Below are 14,606 nucleotides of genomic sequence, written 5' to 3' on the forward strand. Positions count from 1 at the left end.
GGGCAGACTTAGTACCTCAATGTAGAACTGCAATGTTTTACATTGCAGCACCAGGAGCAAAAGGGTCACATCACCCAGACTACTTCAATTAGCTGAAGTGGTCTGGGTGCCTACAGTGTCCCTTTAAAGGTGATGAGTCAACAATGAAACATAACTGCTGGTTTCCAAGGTGACTGCCCCACACTTTTTAGTATTCTAGAATGCTTTTTAGAACAGGATGCTTTGATAAATGACCCCCAATTAGTATATTGCTGTGGCTGCAGGCTAAAAATGGCAAATTTAGGGTGAATGCTGCAGGTTTATATAGCATGGTGTGTGGTTAATACCTGAATTCATTCTAGAAATGTGAATCATAATGTGTTTTCAGAGAATGTTACAGGATTAATTGCTAAAGTTCAAAGGGAATTTCAAATTTTAGGTCAAAATAGTCGAACAGGAAACATTCTCCAAGTCAGCTATGTTTTGAGCTCAGCTACTCTGGCCTTTGATTTGAAATTGACTTAGAATTCTCACTATAGTGAATAACCCTGTCAGTGTTAAGGGCTGGATGTTGAACATGCAAGTCAATTTGTGGGAAAAGCCATAAAATGACCCCTGGACCACCTAGCAACACCGCTCAAATAATGTATTGTTTATGGGGGCAGGGTGTGACTGCCTTACTGATCCTTCACATTTTGAGTGAGCTCATTGAGAAATCTCAATATTTTGCAGTTATTGCGACTATTTTCTTGAGAAAACTGCCACTCTATAAGCTGGGGACAACCTGCATACTAGCGAGCTAACTCTTTAAAGGCATTTCTGCTTATGCTGAGCAGCTTGACTCAGAGGTGATCACGAGGCCTACTTCAAAGTACAGGAGTCTCCCCACCAGTATTCCTTCTAGAGTCAGAGGACACAATACGGGAACCATTTCCCTCCTGTCGGTGAGGGTTATCCTGGCACTAACCCCTCGACTTTCTCTACCTATCACTAGTAAGTATGTGGCCTGGAACATCTTGCAGGCCTCCACTACCGAGGCCTGCCATATACATCCTTGGCTGGACAAGTGTTTCGCTAAGCCTCAGACAGACTTAAGTGTCTTACCTGGAACTCACCTCATGTTTTCCTGCGACAAACTACTGGATCTGAACAGATGAAAGCTTCTGTACTTAAAATCCCCAGAAGATCATGGAAGAAGCCCAGGCCACCTACTGAATATGGAATCTCTGGGATGAGGGTCTTGAATGGACTACCTCTTGTGCACAGCTCACACCCTCGAAGGGTATACAGACCACACCATCTAGTGTACAGATCCATGGAGACGTGGGTTTCGGAGCCAGCGACCAGATAAGAGGCCAACAGTTCAAAAAATCGTTAAAAACCCACTTCTTCATAAAAGCCTATCAATTAAACTGTTAATAGCTCCCAACTGGTTCCTCTTCTGCAACTGTCAATAGTCTAATACTATCCTTACCTTTTGTTTCATTTTACCGCACTCCCTCTAGCATGTAAGCTCATTGAGCAGGGCCCTCAACCCCTCTGTTCCTGTGTGTCCAACTTGTCTGGTTACAACTACATGTCTGTTCGTCCACCCATTGTAAAGCGCTGCGGAATTTGACGGCGCTCTATAAATATCATAATCATAATAATATGGGCTCTTGCTGAAGCCCAAATCAGGCTGAGTGGATTGCTCTGGATAATTGGGACCTTGTCTCTATTTGGGAATATTCTCGCTAGCTTGGGAATCGGGTGATCTTAAAGGACCACTATAGGTACCCAGACCACTTCAGCTTAATGAAGTGATCTGGGTGCCAGGTTAACCCTGCCTGCTGTAAACATAGCAGTTTCAGACCTTGGGGTTGAATAATATTTAATTTACATGTATTATTTCTATTTTGCACTAGCTACGTGAGGTTTGCAATCTACCTTCCAGTGGTACCCATCTATTTTTTTAACTTAATTTTCTCATTTCTAAATGTGGTATTTGTGTTTTTTACATGCTGAGCCAACAAGTATATTACGGCCACTGTTTATATGTGTGATGCTATCCTTAAAAAATGTACTTCAAAATCTTTGTATAACACTTAATGGGACACTATAGGCACCCAGATCACTTCAGCTCATTTGCATTGACCCTGTCCCCTTAAAGGACCACTCTAGGCACCCAGACCACTTCAGCTTAATGAAGTGGTCTGGGTGCCAGGTCCCTCTAGGATTAACCCTTTTTTTTTTATAAACATAGCAGTTTCAGAGAAACTGCTATGTTTATAAATGGGTTAATCCAGCCTCCAAATCCTCTAGTGGCTGTCTCACTGACAGCCGCTAGAGGCGCTTGCGTGCTTCTCACTGTGAAAATCACAGTGAGAGCACGCAAGCGTCCGTAGGAAAGCATTGTAAATGCTTTCCTAGGAGACCGGCTGAATGTGCGCGCAGCTCTTGCCGCGCATGCGCATTCTGCCGAAAGGGAGGATCGGGGCGGAGAGGAGGAGGAGAGCTCCCCGCCCGATGCTGGAATAAAGGTAAGTTTTAACCCCTTCCTCACCATGTTTTCCTGGCACTATAGTGGTCATTTAACCCTGCAATTGTAATTATTGCAGTTTCTGAGAAACTGCAATAATTACTTTGCAGGGTTAAGACTGCCTCTAGTGGCTGTCAGTCAGGCATTTCCTTGTGGTCAGGCAACTTTTGGTCACCTAACTGATGCTGAATGTCCTCCCGCTCTGCACCAAACTAGCACCGAGGGACATCTGCGCTGGAATCGGGTAAGTACAGTAAGGGTATGCTAACTCTTACACTGTGGGGAGAGGAGGGCTCGAGGGAGCTAAAGTGCTAGGAATACAGCTTTGTACAGCTTACCTTTATCCTGCACCAAAACAGCTGGTCTTCTAATCCCTATTTACCCATGTTGATGTGAGCATATGTGCAGATACCACGCATGCTACCGAACAAATGCATCTCATTGAGAAGCATTGAATCAGTTCACTGCTGTTTAGTGTTTTGGTCTGTATGAGGACCATGCAGCATTAATCACCATAGTGATAAGGACAGGTTTTACACTTGCAAGTGCTCACTCCTGAGTCCAAGTCAGCATGCCATGTTCCAGGACTGTCCTGACACACTAAAAATTAATGTTGTAGGGAACTGACAAAAGAGAGCATAGCATATCTTTAGATCAAATTTGTTGACCTCACAAACTGCTTATATGGATATATAAGCTTCTCTGTGAGAAATACAGGGGTCTTAAGCCCCTTCTCTCCCTAGGCTTTGGGAGGTAGCACCAGCCCTGTGTCTCACATGAAAAGTGCTGCCCCACAAAACTGCAGTTATTTTAATGGTATGAAGATCCGACAATCGGTCAACGTTTCAGTTCTTCATATAGAGCTTTTATCAGAACATGGTATCCAGTACTGTACTATGTCCTGATGAAAGTTCTATACGAAGAACTGAAACGTTGACCGATTGTGGGATCCTCGTACCATTAAAATAACTAATTTTTTTTTTCACAAGACCTTGAGTGCTGGCTACTTATCTTTTGGTATATATATATGCTTTGTCCTAAAATTTGCAATTTCCTTGGTCTAGTGAACAAACCTCTGAAAGGTTATCTACAATAGTAAAACATTAGCTAATTGCATAAGCAACTCTAAGGTCAAAAAATCTCCCGGTGTGTTGTTGAATAAAGTAAATATTTTAATGTCTTGTTATGAGACAGTCACTGGCCCAACAAAAGTCTGTTCAATGAACTGGCTCCGGAACAAATTAGAATACTATAGGTATTATGCACCTGATATTTAGGTAGATATTTATATTTACATTAAATAGGAGAATGTGTACGGAACTGCTGCTGTCTACTTCCTGCTCGTGTACTTAATACTCAGAACCACATTTAAAGCCACAGTATCTATTTAGCCAGAAGCCTAACCAACACAGATCTAAAACCAGTAAGTAGATTCACTAAATATTACCTTGTGGTGGCTTGACCAAGAACTTGCAATATTTGGTCCTATACAACCAAAATGCAGAAATAAAATCTCTAAGGTCAGACTAAATGGAGTTTTATTTTTCCTCTCAGCTTAGTTATTTTATGTAAATCTTTCTTTTATTATGGCATATACGTTATGGGGTACAGAAGAGAAAGAGGAGGTATTGTGGGGTAACACAAGGTGGTGGTAACAAGGTAACAATACACCTCTGATAAAGACTGCCATATTTTTTGTTTTTTTAGAACGTCATATAAACAGGTTTATACAAGCGTGGTTAATAAAATAGGAATTAGAATAATAGACATTTGTCGCTGAAACAATTGTCGCTTAAACAGTTGTCGCTAAAACAGTTGTCGCTTAGACAGTTGTCGCTTAGACAGTTGTCGCTTAGACAGTTGTCGCTTAGACAGTTGTCGCTTAGACAGTTGTCGCTTAGACAGTTGTCGCTTAGACAGTTGTCGCTTAGACAGTTGTCGCTTAGACAGTTGTCGCTTAGACAGTTGTCGCTTAGACAGTTGTCGCTTAGACAGTTGTCGCCTAAACATTTGTCGCCTAAACATTTGTCGCCTAAACATTTGTCGCTAAAACAGTTGTCGCTGAAACAGTTGTCGCTAAAACAGCCGTCGCTTAATCAGTCGTCGCTTAAACCTTTGTCACTCAAACATTTGTCGCTTAAACATTTGTCACTGAAATAATTGTCGCTTAAACATTAGTCGCCTAAACATTTGTCGCCTCACCAGCAATCTCAGGGACAAAGGTTGAATCTACATTCAAACATGCAAGCGTAGTTAGATTATGTGGTGGCTTAATTTAAAAGGTGTATCTGGACTGCTGTCTAAGACGTGCTATAGTCATGTGTCTGCTCCACTGACTACTGTCGTATGATTTATCGTGTGACTGTACAGGCTAGATACTTCAGACTGAGATCATGCTAGGCGGATGTGTCTGAGAGTGGGCAGGCTAGTTAAACATTTAGTCATGTATTCGTTGAGGACAGTATACCACTGGGTACTGGGACTGGGAGCAGCAAACTATGCAAACTGTTAGATCAAAATTATAAGCATATTTATAAGCAGTTAACTAGATAAAGCGCAGTTAGTACTTCCTCCACAATAAATGGAGAGTCTCTTATCAGGCTTGGTCCGTCACTCGGTGTCTTCTGCGAGTTACCAGGAGCTCTGGGTGTGATTTCAGGTGCCCGGTCATCCTATCCCTAGTAGCGGAAAGGGTGATATCAGTGTGGGGGAGTCCCAGTGACTGTCTGCCGCAGTGTGTCGCCTCATGGCGCTCTTCCAGCACAGGGTCTGCAGTGAGGCAGGAATCGCTAGTCCAGTGCTCCCAGTGGTCCTGTGGATCAAGTCCATCTTCTGCTGTAGGTTTGTGGAGGGTCTTAGGCAACTGCGGTCATGGCAGGCGATTTCTCGCATAGATGGCAGTTGCAGGGAGGCAGTGCATCGAGGTGTGTACAGCCTGGAAGGGTGAGCAGCAAGTAGGGTGGTTGGCTGTTTGTGGTGATTGCCGGGTTCAGGCGAGGGGCAGCAGGTGCGGGAGTTTGTCCTCCAACCCCGGGCCGTTGTGGTAGCCGACACCCTCTGTCCACGGACTCGGTTCCTACGTGTGGCCCAGTCCTGGCCCCCCCAGGGGCAGTTGGAGGAGCGCGGTGGCATCCGCCGCCTGCGGCGTGCGTTCCCCCACCTGTGTGGTCGGTGTCTCGAGGTCATGCCTCTGTTGGCTATCAGCCCAGGCGGGCAGCCGTTGAAGCTGTGTGGTGTTGTGGTAAGTTTTGTGCCCGGAGGGGTGTCTCCCGCCACCCGGTTTGTACCCTGGTTGGGTTGGTCAGCAGTGGCTCGGGCCTGTATTTTGTCCCAAAATGCCTGAAACAGAGCATCCAGTCTGGATTCGATAGTGTCTTGGAACGGCCCTCCTGCCTGTGTGGGAGTTTGTGGGGCTTGTGGTTGGGCCTCCGCCATTTCGTGAGGTTGGAGTGCCTTGATGCGTCTGCTGCGTTCAGTCGGTGGGTGTAACGGTTGCTTCCGCCGTCCGTCCTCCCAGTGGGGACCGGGATAACCCCCGCCGGTCCAAAGGGGGGGGGGTAGGAGATCAATGGAGTCGCTTGGTTCGTCTGGTGTCGGGGTGAGCGGCCGTCTCTCCCCGGCTCCAACTTTAGTAGGCCGCACTCGGCGTTTCGTCCTCCCGGCCCCGACGGGTCTCAAAGGGGTATCGTTCGGTTCCGTGGCTCACTCCCAGCACGGGTAGTGTAGCCCGGTGAGTCTTCGGGCTATGTAGCCGCTGATTTTATCCTCAATTTAGCCCGTCAGGCGAGAGCTCGTGTTGCCCACGTCTTTACTGCTTGGCGGTCAGGCTCCGCCCCCCCAGCTTAGTTATTTTAGCTGTCATGGTATACACAATTTGCTTTACATTTTTATAGCAACTTAAATTCTATCTCTACATATTGCTAACAAATCTGTAAATTCAGAGAAAAATATATATTTTAAAATAGAACATTTCCTACCGACAAATCAATTATTTAGCAAATTAACTGACTGGTGGAGCTTAAAAACCTCCTCCAGGCGGATCTTCAGTTAATTTGAACCTGTCATGATCGGTTTATAGTGCCAGGAGAACAAAGCCGGTTTCTACAGTGCCCCCCCTCCTTCGCAACCCTCCTCCTGCAGTGCTCAAGGAGTTAAAACCCCTTCAGTCACTTATCTGAATCCAGCTCTGATGTCCCTCGGCACTGAGTCAGGCTCTGCCAACGCTCCTCCCCCACAGGCGTCAGCCAGCGTGGGAGACCTAATGCGCATGCGTGGCAATGGCTGTGCTTGCAATATGATTGCCCCACAGAGGCATTGATTAATGATTTCCTATGGGGATACCAGTGGCGCTGGAAGTCCTCATGCATAGCGTGAGGACATCCAGTGTCATTTAGACGACCAAAAGTTGTCTAAGCACCCAGAAGTCCCTCTAGTGGCTGTCTGGTAGGTAGCCACTAGAGGCGGAGTTAACCCTGAGAGCTGATTATTGCAGTTTCTCAGTTTCTCTTATATGCAATTTAGTAAATAATCCTGTTGGGGAAAAACAATGCACATTTCTGCTTTACTTCTGTTCTTAACCCCTTAAGGACACATGACATGTGTGACATGTCATGATTCCCTTTTATTCCAGAAGTTTGGTCCTTAAGGGGTTAAAGGAACATTACAGTTTTAGGAACAAAAACATGTATTCCTAATGCTATAGTGTCCTACTTACTATGGAGATATCCGGGTCCCACTATGAGAAGTAAAAAAAAATTACAAAAAAAAAAGCATTTTGCTTGTCTTTAGCACTCCCCGTGCCAATCTCTGGACTGCCACCCTGTCTCCCTAGCTGAGATCATCGAGACCCAATGCTTCTCCATACTGAAGCATTAGGAGGCTGGTACACCTGGGCTTATGAAACGCAGTCTATGAGCTGCATTTGTTTGAAAACCGAGTCTGTCTCAATTCTCACAGGTGAATCACCTATAGTTGCTTTCAGGAAAGAGTCACTAGACGTGTATTTACCCTGCAGTGAAAACATGGTTATTCATGCAAACCTGCAAGGCTTTACACTGCAGGGTTAAAACGACAGGGGCACTGCACCCAGACTACTTCATTCTGATGAAATGGTCTAGGTGCTCTTAGTGTACCTCTAAATTAACAAAGTATTATATCGTATCCAGGTTCAAAGCGGTATGGGTAAATGTTCTGTTGTTTAAAGTGACTCTGTCACCTTCAGGGGTCTTTGCATATTTGCACTAATGGTGACATCGCAACTTGGGGAATGGCAGCCCAGTGGTGATTTGAAGGTGAGTTATATGTGTGATGTGGTTCCCCCACTGGCGCCGCCATCTTTGTTTTTCAGCTGGGTGCTTCGTCACCCATTGCTGTACTCTCCATAGATATTGTTTTGCAATGAGTGAGACAATGCCTTATTGCCTTATAAGTGACAAAACTTGACTGGGGTATCTCCAGGTCTTGTCAAGTTAGAGAGATTTACCATAGGAAATAGAAGTTGTATGGCATGTTTTGACTGCATTTGAATTTCAATGAAATTCCAACACAGTTTTCATGAGCATTTAACAAAAATTTTATCTTTATGAAATGCTCAATTGAAGGGGTGGGAGTGGGGTTGGGAGAGGGAGGGTGGAATGCAGATGCTAGCTGGTTGTAGTCACCAAAAAATACAACATACTTTGACTAATAAAATATAGGTCAGAACAGCTAAAATGCAACAAACAAAAAAAAAAAAAATCAATGATTTTTTTGTTTGTTTTTGCTTTGGCCTACATTTTGAAACTCTGTTTACTACGGATCAATCTGTAGTGAATAAAGCACAATAATGGCACAAACTAAACCTCAATAGTCAGCAGGGTACTCCTCGATGGTGACGATTTACAACTTTAGATCTTTAGCCCACTCCACAACCTAGCATCCCCCTCCATTTTAAAACCATCAGCACTTTGGTTTCACATTGTCGGTGAGAGAAACATAAACTGTTTATGTGATATACAATGGAATGTATAGCTAGTGTATAAAATAAGGATAAAACACCAAATTCGCCATAGACCAAAATGTTTTTAAATGCAGGAACACATATATAATTTACTATTACAATATTTTTATTCATTCATTTTGGGCAGAGATTTTGAGGATTTAATATCGGATGTATTAGTAATTGTCTAGTATTTTTGTCCAACAATCCTTAAGAAATACTGATTAAATTTTTACAGAACTAAAATAATGAGGGCAGCGTAGACATTTTTAAATGCTTTTTTTTTTTTTCAGATATTTACATGTAATCTGAATCTATACATGATAATGCAGATTCTCAAACGTCCAGCACAAGGTCTAAGATATATCTGTATTTGGCTATCATATTACATACAGTAAATAAAGTTGAATATATTTAACACACATTTTGCCCGATACCTGCTTCAAAGCCCATTCTAATCACATAAAGCGCTATTACGCTGGCACTTGAATATTGAGCCTTTCAGACTCCTGCACTATGTTATTGGAGTTGAGTTATTGGAGTTGACATCAAATACTGTCACTCTGTCTCTGTCTCTGAAGGTGATTGTTCCCTTAAAGTGGCAATGTCCCTTGTGGGTGTTTTGCATTCTGCCTGCAAAGACTTTCTAAGGTAACGTCTGTTTGTATGGAAATTAAATATATATTAGTTTTTCCTCCTGTTTATTCCCTGCAGGAGAGATTTAGAAAATACGTTTCATAATGTTAATGTGCATGAGAAAGTTTTAAATGTGTGACCATTATTAGTGGTGAACAATCAAAGCCATACCATTTTTCATCAAGTTCACTATATTTTCCTGCACATTTTAGGATCCAGCCTCGATGGATTATTTAATTTAATGTATTCTTTTTTTTGTACATCTGCATCTTGTGTAGCTACAGCAAGCTGAAGCTACCTAAGTAGTTGTATGGAAAGTCTCAGAGAATCGAGCTTTAAAAGGTGTCAGCATTTTATTTTATTCACTGGTCGTTCTTTACCACTGAGAAAAGTGATCTTTGAATCTTCGAAACAGATCGGTTACATCTATATAACATTAGCGTTTACACCTATAGTATATATCTGGCACTGAACGAGTTTGAAGCGTTGTGTGATATCCACTAGAAACTGTTACAGTTACTCTTGTCAACAAGGGATTAGTTTGTATATCTTAGTATTTGCATCCTCTACAGAATGCAAATACAGCGTCCAACGTCTGCTACATTATGGTGGTTGTAAATATCCGTATGGAAATGAGAGATACTCACTCTCTCTCTCTCTCTCTTAGTTCCCACTTGTGTTTGCAATATTAGTTTGTAAAACAGGCGCCGTGTGTGCTGATAACCGTTTTTAAGACATCAGAGACAAGATTGGCTAGTTCCCTATCACAGATACCCATTATTTTTGCTGATGGGCCAGACATGAAAAATACTGCTCTGCAGCAGACAGAATTATAAGCTGTCAGAGCTAAATCAATGAATTAATCAAGGCAGGATCTTATATCTCTTCGCGATGTATTGATACCCAGGAGCATGTGAATGTCTTTGAAGACAGCACTTTTCATGTCCTGTTCATCAGAATGAATAAGACAGGTGTGTCCATAAAATCACTAAACTTTAAATTGTAGGGAATTAAAACCTAAATTGAAAATGTAAGCTAATAAAGCCAAGCTATGACTATAGCGGAATCGATTATTTTTTTTACAGATAAACTATCTTTGCCTAGATTTAGCAATTAGGATTTTAGTTCACTCCAATTTTTAGATTAGTCAATAAATTCAAACGTGGATCTCTCTACCCTAATAGAGAATGGCATAAGAATATAGATTCAATGCTGTTGTATGTTTTGGATCTTTGAAAATACAGATGGTATATTCAGCCATCTTCATTCATGATAATTCCGTTGCAAATTTCAATTAATTTCTGAAAAATATAAACTTTTTTTTTCTTCTTTAAAGGAACCCTATAGTCACCAAAACAACTTTAGCAACTATTAGCTTAATAAATCACTTTGTTTATGCAGCCCTCGTCACACCTCCCTGCATTTGATTTAAACAGCCTTCCTAAACACTTAATGTAAAGAGTTCTCTAATGTTTATACCTTTATTGGAAATTATATTTAAATTTGAATTTCTTAACTCCTGCTCTGTTAATAGCTTGCTAGACCCTGCTGGAGGCTCTTGTATGTGATTAAAGTTAAATTTACAGAGCAGGAGATAAAAATGTTTAAAGTAAGCTACAGCTGATTTGAAAGTGAAACCATTTTGTTTTCATGCAGGCTGTGTCAGACATAGCCAGGGGAGGTGTGGCTAGGGCTGCATAAACAGAAACAATAGTGATTTAACTCCTAAATGGCAGTGAATTAAACAGTGAAACTTCACATTGCATGATCTTTTAGTATGAGTATATGGAGAAGACTGGTGGGCTTCTGACTGTTCCAGAACCTCCTAATCTTAGAGGGACACTCAACTCAACACCAAAATATGAAAAAAATAATAAAAATTGTTATTTAGTAGATATACCCTTCACATAAACAAATAATGCTATTAATTATACTTTTTTTTTTCATTGGGGGTATAGGGAAAGACAACTAGCAAAAGCTGCCGATCTCATGTCTGCAGCCTTTGTAAGCCCTCCCCTTCTAACCCCGCCCAGACTTTCTGTGGCTGTCCAATCGCAGACTTCCCAATGCAGCTCAATGAGAAGGCAAGTGCTCTGGGCAATTGCTTCCCTTTTGAGTTTAGCTCCATTGAGCTAACCAACCAGGAAGTAGCAGGACTGATTGTCTAATTAACAGTCAAGGGGTGTAACAAGCTTAATTTATAAAACTGCTAAATTCTATTCAAATTTGCACTTTTTGTAAAATGAGAAAAAAAGAGGACACAATTTGGACACAAGCTGAAGTTTTTTGGGGGGCTATACTGTCTGTTTAATTATTTCTCCAAAAATAGAATCTATCCACAGACAGAACATTATATTGCTGTGGTGGAATCTCGGTAAAAATAAATTTAGTAGGCCGAGATTACCACGTGGCATGTGTACGTGCATATGCTGACGTATCGATCAGTTGGTTGCACGAGGCAAGATACGATCAGTAGTGTACGGAGCATGTGCAAGAATACAGGATGTAGTATTCCCCCTCCTCCATTGTGCTGGACAAGCCATGCGGTCAAACAGGAAGTTAATTCTTATTTGTGTTGATTGGTTAAGAGAATGTGCGGGTGGAGCTTAATATGGGAGGAGTTATGTGCCTATATAAGGAGCCTGCACTATTGTCCGGGGCTCAGAACTTGCTGTATTTTGGTGACATTAGTCCCTCTGAGTCCCGATCGGTGATCCAATAAAGAATCTCTTCCTTCCTGAAGAAACCTGTGTCCATCTCTCTGTGCTTGGCTTCCGTCAGTTTCTCCGGTATCATTTGGTGCATTGGCCGGGAAGCTCATCGTTCAACGGTAGCTGAGAGGCAGAGGCGTGAGACGGTCTATCTTTGCCCACGTTCTCTACGGCTGCACCCCTGAACTTCTGCGTGGACCTCCCTTCGTCTCGGCGCCACTGGTCTGTTGTCCAGGAGATCATCGGCCTCTACGTGAGAAGTGCTGGGGTGTCCCCGTCGATGAGTGTGAACTCAGGTTCAGGAACGAGGAGGTAAGACAACTGCTGTTTTAGACGGCAGGACCCACTAGGGGTATACCGATTGTGCGGTAGGCCCAAAGGGGTTTTGAATCTGTGTATCTGCCCCCTCTGTCGGAGGGAAGGAGCGAAGGCGCACCGCTCGATCGAACGCTCTTTAGTCAGACCGTTTGATTTTGTTAGTCAGGCGGGGCTCTGGTGTAAATAGCCCTAGCCGGACACCGGTGTCTTGTCTAGACTAGCGTTCTAGGGTGTATATTTTGTTCGCTAGGTCGGAGGGACCGGGAGACTAAGCGGCGTCTGTGTAAATTCGGTTCGCTAGATCTCATCCTATCTGGGCTAAGTGGGAAGGCGTGTAAATTTGGAACCCACTAGACTTTTGATAGTGCGACTAAGAGGCGTCTGTGTAAATTCGGTCCTCTAGCTCGCTATATATGTGGTGATTGGGCAGTGTGGCTAACCAAAACGTATGTAGATTGTTTTTAGGTAGTCCATTCAAGGTACTGGCCAATAGTTTAGTTGGGAATTGTAAATGTGTTAACGATTGTTTAGTAAAGTGTATATCTTGTTAGATAGCGCGAGCTCAGCCGTCTAGCGAGAGTGTTAATAGTGTGTTGCTGTATTATAGTGCACGGTACCATAACCCTGTATATTTACTGACACTGTATATAAGTACTAATCATTGTCGTCTATTGCATGTTTAACACCATAACCACTAATAATTGTATTGTGACCTTAACTTGTGCTTTGACCTATGCTAATCGTACTGTAACCGCTATTTGTAAAAGACGATGTTACTGGGGTGTGTTATAGACGGGTAATTCGTATATAGAGAATTATAGCGTGGGTGACTGTATAGTTACGCCAAAGGGCATAATATTGATTATCTAGTGACTGGTGTAACAGCTGTGTGTGTACGGGAATTCCCTGAGTGTTTATTGTTATTGTGTACGTTTCACTTGGTAACCGTACCACGTGGTGCTGTTGCCAGAGGAAACGGGTGTGACTGTTGAATAGTACGCGTGTATAGTATTCGTTGTCGACGACGTTCCATTGCTAAGTATGGGTGCGTCGCAGTCAACGATTCCGGATCCCTTAGGTTGTATGGTGAAGAATTTTAAAAAGGGATTCAAAACTTGTGATTTTGGGGTTAAAATGTCTCCTGTACGTTTGGTCACTTTGTGTACTAGGGAGTGGCCTACTTTGGTTGCGGCATGGCCGCCACGTGGCAGTTTGGATCCAACTCTGGTACAGCGCTTACACGTGGCTGTATCAGGTAGGCCTGAACTTTACGGCCAGTTTCCTTATATTGATTGTTGGAGACAGGCCGTAAATGACTCGCCAAAATGGCTCCGGACATGCCACGAGGAGCAATGTCGCCTCATGGTAGCTAGAACTTGTTCGTCCACTAGGACTGGTGTTAGGCCCATTTTGGACACGCCCCCTGAGTCCGAGATCCCTTTGCCGCCCCCTTACTTTCCGTTAAGAGGAAGTGACGCAAACGCAGGAAGTCCTGCAACCCTCCCCTCATTACCCCCATCCACTTCCGCTTCCTCCTCCAGTACAGGATCCACCCCCCCTCGTACTAAATCTCCCCTTCCGGAATCAGAACCAACCCCCATTAAAAACGAATATCCTGATTTGGCGCCACTTCAGACTTCCGGTCAAGCTTCATCTAGCTCGACTCGAAGTGTTTTATTTACCACCTTTTCCCAAAACCAAGCTCCCACATCCCCATACCCTATTTCTCCCCGACTGGAACCTATGACTGACGCCCCTCCACGTAGCCCCATACAGACCCGACAGTTGACCGGTGCCCAACAATTAAGACACTATCAGATGCCTCTTCGTCTGAATCCTGGGCCAGCCTATATCGATGCCGCAGGCCAAATGGCACATGCTGACCCAGTCTTTGTATACGTCCCATTCACGACAACCGATCTTTTAAATTGGAAGACCCACAATTCCTCGTATACTGAGAAACCACAAGCTATGACTGATATGTTCACCTCAATAGTACAGACACATAACCCGACATGGGCTGATTGCCAGCAGTTATTAATGACTTTATTTAACAATGAGGAAAGGACAAGAATAAATCAAGCAGCCATTAAAGCACTAGAGGATAAAGCCCGTACTTTAAACCAAGCCAATCCATCAGCATGGGCCGCAACACACTATCCCAACACCGATCCCGATTGGAACGTAAATGGTGCTGATATGGTTCAACTCAGAGCCTATAGAGACGCTATAATTGCTGGCATGAAAGCCGGAGGAAAGAAAGCTATTAACATGTCGAAGACAGTTGAGGTGATTCAGAAAAGCGATGAAGCGCCCAGTGTCTTTTATGACCGATTATTGGAGGCATACCGCTTGTATACCCCCTTTAATCCGGAAGACGCAGATAATTCCCGAATGGTGAACTCTGCCTTTGTCAGCCAAGCTTACGGAGATATTAAGCGCAAGCTACAAAAGTTAGAAGGGTTTG

The 14,606-nt window shown here is 43.3% G+C and overlaps 1 protein-coding gene across 1 annotated transcript in view; it reads right to left on the minus strand.

Annotated features, from left to right (window-relative positions):
• The window catches only part of TMEM52 (transmembrane protein 52), a 205,309-nt gene continuing 190,703 nt past the window's right edge, over window positions 1-14,606 (minus strand). Inside the window, exon 6 of the transcript XR_010086057.1 lies at window positions 1-15. The gene's annotated coding sequence lies outside the window, so the exon portion shown is untranslated. The remainder of the gene's footprint in view (window positions 16-14,606) is intronic.

Source organism: Pelobates fuscus, chromosome 11 (assembly GCF_036172605.1).
Source record: "Pelobates fuscus isolate aPelFus1 chromosome 11, aPelFus1.pri, whole genome shotgun sequence".
Lineage (NCBI taxonomy): Eukaryota > Metazoa > Chordata > Amphibia > Anura > Pelobatidae > Pelobates > Pelobates fuscus.